Raw genomic sequence first — 9,978 nt, 5'->3', positions numbered from 1 at the left:
CCACACATTCCAATTTCAGAATTAAAAAAAAAAAAAAAATTAAAGATTTTACTAACATGTAATGATGGCTCAAAACTTTCACTAGTTTTAAATGCAGAAGATGCTGTGCTAGAAGAGGCCCAGAGGGCAGTGAGTAATGAAAGCGGCAAGGTATTAAAAAAAGAAAGCAAATTATATTGTTCCTTATTTAAATATCTTCTTAGCATTTAAAAGAATCAAATGTTCTGTTTCCTGACAGGTTTTGCATAGTCTGGGTTAGGAAGCAGGACACATTTCCTAACAAGCCACTTTATAGGGAAATTAGGACTGAAAATTTGGTCATCATTCCACACTGAGAAATGTCATGGGGATGCCATAAATTTTAAAAGCCAAGCACTGCATATCCAAATTAGTACAGACTGGTACACGAGACATGCAAAATCACAGAATTTACAGGTTTACACTTCTGTATTTTAGCCAATCATCTCTAAGATGTGTTTTGTCAGTCATAAGACAATAATGTATTTTAAACAGAACTCAACTTTGTTAGTGGAGCCTTGTCCAGCCTGGAGATTCATTTGAAGACTCAGCCTCAACCAGGAGCATCTCCCTGCTGGGGGATCTCCCAGGTGATCTTAGAAAGAGCAACAGAAAACAGAAATGAAACTAGTAATAACAAACCCTTCCAGTGTTATCAGAGATGCATGTCAGTTTATTTTCATATTTCCTCTAACTTTTGCAGTGATCTCATGCATTTATCGAGGCAAATTAACATTCTCTGTTCTTCAACACAGAGTTGCAGAGCAGTGATACACAGAGGAGGATCATCTGCAGGAAAGTTAAGTTACTGATGAGGCCTTTTGCCTGTTATTAAATAATAGTTATGACACCATTCACTGACAAAATTCAAAAGATTATAAAAAGCAGTGATTTATACCTCCATTAGGAAACAATAGTCTTCAAATGTCATGAATGTATAAATGTATGCATAATTTTCTTTGTTATTTAAAGAATAATTACGCCTACTAGCATAAGAGTAAGCATCAAAAATACAGTTAACACAAAAACATTATAAAGGCACTGTGTGATTAATAACATCATTGATATGCTTTGTAAGAAAATTTATTTTTGAGCCTAAAATAGGCAAAATGCATGTGGCCCCTCATTAACCCAAGCTCAGCAGAGACAAGACAGATGTGGGGATGGGAGGGAAGAGTAACAAAACCTTGCAAAACCAATTTGTTGCACTGAAAATGAATAGAAATAATAGCCTTGCAATGACAGCACTAATTTTCTTCAGATAGAGAGTAATAACCTGTTTAATTTCCCAGTTCTAGAAAATGCTCATGTCACTGTAGTTTCTGTACATAATAAAAATAAATACAATGATGAGTTCAGCACAATATTCCATTCCACGTTAAAACACAATAAAGAGCTTTTCTTGAAGCTGAGCAAAGTTTTGTTAACAGCAAACTTTAAAGTACTGATAAGCCTCACAAATTTTTCTTTGTTGCTGATATTACATGATAAATCTATTCCACTCCTCACTTTGTAAATAAAACAGGTATCAGAAGACCAGACCACCCATAGCAGCACATGCTGTTTGTTCAAGTTACTAAAAGGTATAAAGATGCTTCTGCAGTCAACTTTGACAGTGTTATTGATCTGTTTGTCTTCATTTATAGCTGCATAATCGTCACTAAAAATCAAGTTCAAGTATGAGTAATGTAAGAGATAAAAACCTGGAATCTGTTTCCAGTCAAAGTGACATTACTGGGGGTGACTTTGCAATATCCTAGTATATGATTCTTAGGAAAAGCTAAATATTTGTTTTTCAACACTGGAAGTTACTTCATGCAAAGTTTATTTAAAGTAACAAAATCAGTGACGTGGCAAGAAAGCAGGCAAAAAAAAAAATCTCAGAAAATACAGGTTCTTTACAAATCTCTGATATCTTAAGTTTTTATATATTTTAACCGACGAAGAAAATATATTGACATTTACTCTACTACCATCTATTTCATTCCTACAATTAAGAGCCAAATATGTAGAGCTGCTTTTTGTTAAGATTTGAAGAAGCTTCTATTATAACATACTATTTTTTCATCCAAGTATAACTTATGAAATTTCTAAAGGAGAGGGCCAGAGTTGTAAACCCTGCAGGCACATAAAACCTAGATAAAAACTGAACCCCTAGTGAATTTAAAGGAATATTTTTTTTAATATTCAGTCATATCCAACCTCATTCTCTGTGTCATATCTAAACTTGTTATCTGAACTCTATTCAGTGCCAAATGTCCTGTTTGGTGCCAAACAAATTCTAATTTACAGCCAAATCTCATACATTGTCTTGTCACGAGCAGTTAGCTTTTTCACAAAATGTGTATTGAGCTGAAATGAGAAAATAAACATTAATCAATAAGCATTTGAGTGAACAAATGAAGTTTTATCACTCTGCTATTTTTTTCTTGGTTTAGCAACTACCTTGTGATTACACAAATCTCACCTCACAGTGCTGGACTTGCACACAATCAATGTGTTTCTACACAACATCCAAGAAGAGGCATTTACTACAAACACAGTACATTAATACTGTAATCTATTTTCTCGTTTGAATGGATTAATCTTCCAGCTATTATAGATGTTCTTAAAAATCCATTAATAATAATATAATCCAGAGCAGTAATAATATAATCCAGAGCATTCAATAAGGTTATTTTCTAGAAAACGGTGACTTCACTAGAGGGGTTCAAGTCAGATATTAAAAAGGCAGTTAATCCAAAATTTTCTATTTTTCCTATTACTTGACTATATTTTGTGCTAATTTCCTATTAATGAAGTCTTTGAATACAAATATGAAATAAATCTTAGCGTCAAATCCATGAATATAAATCAGAATATGACATGTCAGGACCTATAAGCATTCCTAGTGTGCACATATGCTTGTGAAGATAATTTTGGTGCTGCTGAATATGGAAATATTTAGGAGTAGTTTGGAACTGAAGGGGAGACAGCATTAAATGGTAAAGTGCCTACTGGAAGTTCAGCCCTTCTCTGACACTGCTGCATTTTGGCCATGGGTAGGGGTGATTGTGTCCTTTCCAATCAGTCAAACCCACCAATTTAGGTCGCCATGAGATAGGTACATCCTGAGCTGGCAGTGAGCATCATTAAAACTGCTGGGAAATAATTTAATGAAATGTTTAATGAAGATGCAAATGTCAGCCAGGAAGAGAACTCATTTTTTCATTTGCTGGTTTAAGGGAGTGAATAAATTACTAAAAATAGAGGCAGGAGTCAGCCACCTGCAAATTCACTTACAGGAGAAGATGAAAGTGTTCTGTTCATTGTCTTATTACAGGTCATAATGCCCAGGCCACCTTACCTGAGGCTGAAACCTATTTCTTTATCTATAGGACAACCTCTGGGTCTTGGCTGTGGGTGGAGAACTGTTCAGCTCCTTCTCTGTTCTTCCACAGAAAATATTTTGTGGGTTCAGAGCTCTCCCAGCAGTGAAGCTGCAAGACACACAGGCTAGAGAAGGGGGGTGAGGGCCCAACAAAAGCACACCTTACACAGGTCTGGTAGGGCAGTTCCAGCCTGGAGTGCATTTATGCTGGAAGATGTTTTTAAGGAGAGTCTGAATGTCCTTCAGCCACATCACAGATGAGGACCCAGCAGTGAATGTCAGCAAACCTGTGCTGGATTTAATCCCTCCAAGCATGAAAGCACACACATGAAAGCCAGTGCACTGAAACCCACATGACTGTTGGCAAACTTAAATAAACTCTTCCCTGGCTTTTTGGCTGTTTGGATTTTCCCTTTACCTGCCTGACACCTGAGAGTACTTTGGGAGTGTTGATGAAGGCAGAATCGCAGAGTTCAGCCACTCCAAAACTCTGAGAAATTCAGAGAATGCAAGATGCGTAATTTGCTCCTTCTGATGTTACATGGTCTTCTTTCAACCAAAATTCCTTTTTGTTATAATAATGAGGGCAGAGTTACTGTGTAACACAACAACAGAGGGCTCATACTGAGATGTTTCCCCAGGAAATTTGAAACAGATCCTGTCATGGTTTAATTATCTCGATGCCATTACGTAACACAATCATAAATGAAACCAAACCTGAAAATGGCAAAGTAATGTTGTTCAGATACGAATACTCAGGTCTAAATTGAAGATGAGTTTCCAAATATCTCGCAAACTATATTACCTGAATGGAAAGTAAAGGCTGTGTGGTAATCATCATTGGATTATAATAAAATGGCCTGAGCCTCGAGGGTTTAGGATCTATGATTTCACTTGTGAATTGCTTTTCACACGAGGTGGTTCATGTCCAGTTGGAGTAAGCTGCACATTAATACTGATGGATAGCAATGGTGACTAAGCAACACTTCGCAATTTTTCAATTCACACCAGAAACAACTGAGCCCTCTAATTCAACAGGTACATATTCTTCCCCTCTCAAATCCCAGAGCTTGCCAAATAAATAGTGAAGACTAAATATGACAACACGATTTTCAGAGCAGTCCGAATCAGGGTAATGGCTGTAACTGGTATTAGGTGTGGTTCAGCTGCCGAGGAAAAGATGGATTATTGGCACGAATAAACAGCAACCAAACACCAAACAACATCCCAGTGTTAATGTAATAAGCAGAAATCGAGCTTGTCACACTCATATTTGTTACACTCTCAATTTCCATATTCCATAGTAGCAAGCCCAGCTTTTGAACCAAAAGCCAGCCCAGAGGAAATGTATTAGCTGTCTTTTGTGCTGCTGAGAAAAACAGAACTACTAATCAAAGCTGAAACACGTAACTTTGAACAGACTTTGTGTTGTGAAATAATAAGGGCAATCAGAATTTACGAAGAAGCCACTGAAATAATGTTCTGTCAGATGATTAAAGTATATTGTTTGTATGGGATGGAATTTATGAGAACGCAATATATAGTATAATTAGAAAAAACAGTGGAGCAGAACAGAACAGTCTAATGACAAATCTGTAGGATGGGAAGAACAGTGAGAGTAATGTTTGGATTCTGGAGCAGTAACACAAACAGGATCTCTGCAGCACAATGGCCTGTTCTCAAGAAATGAGTTTAAGAAAATTAATTTGCTCAAATGCACAGTTAAAATACCTGATGCCTCCAGTGAAATTTTCCTGGTTGATTCTTCATGGGGTAACAGAATGAGATCACTTCCATTTCCCCCGGTGAAGAGAATCATTCAGACAGTGAAGATGAGTTCAAAATTAAGCTAAAATAAGATAACAGTATATTTTAAATAACTTGTGAATGACTGGTTTAGATGACATATTGGGGGAAAAACATTCTAGCCTGTGAGGGTGGCCAGGCCCTGGCACAGGTTGCCCAGAGAAGCTGTGGCTGCCCCATCCCTGGAAGTGCTCAAGGTCAGGCTGGATGGAGCTCTGAGCAAACTGGTCTGGTGGAAGCTGTCCCTGCCCATGGTAGGGGGTTTGGTATAAGATGATCTAAGCTCCCTTCCAGCCCAGACCATTCTATGAACATTAAAAATAGAATGCCTAACTATTAATTACACTTTCTCTACTGTCCTACAACACATTAGCCACATGGTTCCAACAGCCTGGGTAGGTACAGGTGTAGCTGTGGGCATCTGAGGGCGTTCACATCGATGCTGCACAGTGAGGTGTCATCTCCAAATTGTGTTTATTTTCAGAAAATTAGATTACAGTCATAAATTTTCATCTGAAGCTGATATTGGACTTGCAAAGCCTTGTAATATAGGTGCAAACTTTTAATAGTTCGAACTAATACCTCGTGTGAGGGAGCTGAATTGTAACACAATGTAGGGAATTTACTGGGCTTCAAAGCCTTCCAAAACTGTTCACTTCAGATATTTCAAAATACAGTTTAAGTAACTACTTTTACTTTTCAAGTGAAATCCACTCCTGGATCACTCCCAAAATTCCATAAAAAACATGAAGTTGTAAAGAATATTTTAATTCAACTAAACATGTTAAAACTTTACCACAGTTTGGGATAAACATTTGAAAAACACAATAAATGTTCATGGTGGAGGGACACACTGTCCAAGGACATTGATGAATAAGTATATATCTCATCCTCTTTTCAGACCTGAAAGGAATTGTTCCATTATTTTTTTCCTCTTGCAAGTCAATAGAGAGAACTGAAAGCTCAGAATTAATTATTTCTTTCCTACTGTGTGAGTGCTAAGTTCGAAAGTGGGTGTCATCCTGAGAAGCTGAGAAACATAATTTAATGATGGTTCTTTCAAGAGAAGTTTCTTAGTGAGGAAGTGAGCTCAGAAACTGAGCTGCTGCTCCAGTGGTGAATGAAATACTAGATTTCATTCTTATTGTATGTCATCTGTATTGATGACTATCCACAACTAGGTGCTGACTTCAACTTTCTCTAATCTCATCACAGCAGGAGAAAATAGTCATAACCCAGCCATAACTTTTTTTTTTTTTTTTCCCCAGCAGTCAGTCATGGAAAAAAACCCCTGTCACTCAATTTCTTCAGGGAAGGTAATAAAAATACAGATTTTTTTTTTCCTTTCTCAGGCAGTAGAGATGACCAGAAAGAGACTAACAATAGAGCAAATGCCCTCAGCGAAATGGGAGTGGAGAAATTCTATTCCCAATTGCTGACAAATTACACAGTGAATTTGTTATTTCATTCCAAAACCCTGCAGTCAAAGCATTTTTCAGTGCTTTACTTGAAAGATGTTAATAAAAAATTAATAATTAAAAAAAAGGCACCTAAATGGACAAAGCATATGAAATGATATAAAACTCATGCTGCTTTTTCAGTGAGGTTCCATTAATTTGATATTTTCTGCCAATTACTGAGGTTTATCTTGTTTTGGACTTTCTATGTTTTTTTCCCCTCTAAGCTGATCTTTTCTTTTGCAAGCAGCCAGACATAAGAAGATGCTCTGAATGGCCTCTGGTTGCTGTGAGAGCTTTCAGCCCTGTGTTAGCTCAATACAGAAACTGCCCCAGTGCTGGGATCCTAACAATTCTCCTCCAGCAAGTCTTATCCTTTGGGTTCTGGGAGCAATCCAGGCTGACCTGCCCAACATACACAGCACCCATCTCAGGAAATTCCCCACTATCTTAGCATTAAATGATGTCTGTGATGCCATTTTTCTGGTTCTACAGCCTACCAAGCACTTATTGTGACCAAATCCTTCACAAGTGATTTGAAACTTTATTATCCTGGATATGAACAAGCACTCAACACAGGTAATTATTTCTGCTCTGCTTTCAGAGGGTAGCTGTAGGTTCTGAGGCAATGCATTCCCAGGACATTAATATGAGCAAGATAAAGATGATTACACAGACACCTCTCCCTTCATGCTGAACTCCCCATTTCATTTCTGTTTTGTTAAACAGAGCCTTTGACTACAGAGAAAAGTAATTATTAAACGTGTCACAGGCATGCTAAAAATAATTTTTTTTCAGCAGGGAATAAATGGGTAGGTAGGTTAATTTGCCTAGTCAAGATCTCTCCAGCTTTTCATCCTGAGTGCAGAGCTACTTCATTTAAAATGCAGGTTTTCTTCCCTTCCATTGTAGGTTTCACCTGAAAAATTGTGTCACAGTTGCATTTATAATAAAGTTAGGCATGAACCTTTGTACATCTTTAATTAACTCTCCTTCCAAATTCGGGTGGTTGAAGAGCACGAGGAAAGTCTGAATGTGCCCTGGGGTGACTTTGGCTGAGCAGTGTCAATGCTTCTAGAGCGGCAGAAGTTTCACCCCTCCGAGGGCAGCAGCTCAGCTGAGCTCTTGTATGTGCTTCACACACCCACAACAATTCCCTCTGGCATTCTGCAAGCAGACAGATCAAACACCAGCATTTGTTTCCCTCTTTTCCAATACAAGCACTGCCAACTTCGTGGTGCACCCCAGACGTGCATTAGAGGTCTACGGGGGGGGCTTCTTGTCCCAAGTTACACATGGTAATACAATAGGTCATTTCTTATGCTGAGTATTTGTCAGGGAGGAAGTTAAATTGATATTCCTTTCCCTCGTCTGGCTATCCATTAAGAATGGAAAAAGATTAGGATGTTCACTTTGACCTAAAAACACTAAATGGCCTAAAAGCTACCTAATTCTACTGCTATAACTGAAGATATCAATACTTGAGTCCACACACACAAAATAAGGATGAAAATAGATTTTTCTTAATGAATCATTGGCTTTGTCACTTCCCCTTTCATTGATCTAAAATGGTGCTCATTTGTAAACATCCAAGCTGCTCAATCTGTTTCCTTACTCTGGCTCTCTACTGAGAAAGCAGAGTGATCTAGCACATTTTCCTCAGCTGAATTACTAATTTATACATACACTGGGCAAAAGGTGGCTACAGGAATAGCATCCTTTCAGCAGCAATTTTCAGAGGTGCCAAAGAGGAGCTTGAACTCACCCTCAAAAAAAGGCTTCTGCTACAGAACACACAGGTGAACCAGCTCAAAAAAAATATACACATAAAAGGAAATGGTTACTCCTTTACATGAGTAGATTAAAGAAAGAAAGATTCTGATTCCTACTTAAGGGTCCACAAATTCTTGCACAGAAACTAAGTTGCAGAAAACAAACATTTTTCATTGCACCACAACCCTGTTCAGCCTAGTTATGTTCCCTGCTATGTGCTTGCCAAGATTTTGCCTTACTCAGCTATTCAAAATCAGTAGAAATATCCCAGGATAATGCTTTTTCCATATAAGTGATTTATAGTATTTATATGCTAATTGAGAAAACCGAGCATAAATTTGAATAATAATAAAATTAAACAGCATTTCCACTATTAAACTATCAACTGTGGGCAGCAATCCATTTTTCACTTAGGACTTACCATATTTTACTTGGGAAATACTAATTTGGTAATTGAAGGATTTTATTACTACAATATACTAAGCAATATCTATAAAATCAATAATTTAAAAAAATCATTTAAGCTCTGGTTCCAGACATGAGAAAATTATTCCAAGAAGTATATATAGTGTTTTGCTTTGCATAAGTAATTTCACAAAGTACTTTTAAAGAGTCTAGTAAAGTCAGATTTCCAGTCCTGCATGAAGATTCACTGACTTCAGCCCTGGTACACTTCAGGAATCACAGAACCTCACAGGAAAATTGGGAGTATGTGTAAGTTGTGCAGCAGTGATACAGGCAGTGTGAGCTCCAGCACCTTGTCTGAGCTGCTTCCGCTTGAGGAATTCACACGTTTCTGGATACACCACTTTTCCTTCCTCGGTTCTTCCAGGCCTCAGAGAAACCCGAAAAATAAAGGAAATATCCCTTGAATGCAACCCACGCCCTCCATCCTCATTTCATCAGGCAAAGCTGTGCTAATGCCATTGGAATTATTCCCCATAACTTTAACAAGGTCAGCATCTCGCTCCAGACAATATGTGCTTTAAGACCTGTACGGTGGCAAATTATTTTTTTGATATTTTTGGCGTTTTCCCTGCTCTGTCTATTCCAGAACTACTATTCATGTTCCATATTGTTCACTTTCCCTGCCTTCTTCCTGCTTTTTGTTAGGGAAGCGCTCTGGTTTTGTGGTACAGGAAGAGTCTGAAGCTTCAAAGTCTCTAAATCTTTAATGAGCAATTCATTCTGGACACCTTCCTCCTGTAAATTATTAAACAGCTTTAGGATTTGGACATATACACTAAGATGTCATTTTATCAGAGTAGTAGTGCCCACCTTCAGTTATATTTGTAATGCAGGTAACAGTGCAGCACAGAAAAACTTGAGCTAATTTTAAACAAGCTATAGGTCCCCTTATGCATTTTAAGAAGGTAAAATATCTTAAATTTAAAGCTCTGAACATCCACTGTAAGTTCTCCAAACTGCTCTGTCCAGGTTTATCAGTTACAAAAAAAAAAAAAATTAATAGCTGCCAGATGAAAAATATTAGTGAAATCAATCCAGAGACCTGAAGCAGACAAATGCATGGTGCCAGTTCTCAGCTTTCAACAG

At 37.6% G+C, this 9,978-nt stretch overlaps 1 long non-coding RNA gene across 1 annotated transcript; it reads right to left on the bottom strand.

Annotated features, from left to right (window-relative positions):
* Positions 1–673: 673 nt before the first annotated feature.
* LOC114067784 lies at positions 674–9,687 on the bottom strand. The gene is made up of 2 exons (XR_003573470.1): positions 9,182–9,687; positions 674–2,370 (listed from the first exon to the last, which is right to left on the bottom strand). It is a non-coding gene; the product is annotated as an uncharacterized LOC114067784 (long non-coding RNA).
* Between the last annotated feature and the right edge of the window lie 291 nt (positions 9,688–9,978).

Source organism: Empidonax traillii, unplaced genomic scaffold (genome assembly GCF_003031625.1).
Source record: "Empidonax traillii isolate 1590-97213 ecotype Southwest subspecies unplaced genomic scaffold, ASM303162v1 scaffold961:size224692, whole genome shotgun sequence".
In the NCBI taxonomy this organism is placed as follows: domain Eukaryota; kingdom Metazoa; phylum Chordata; class Aves; order Passeriformes; family Tyrannidae; genus Empidonax; species Empidonax traillii.
The sequence above is the reverse complement of the archived record's forward strand: the minus strand, read 5'-3'. Positions and strand labels throughout refer to the sequence as shown.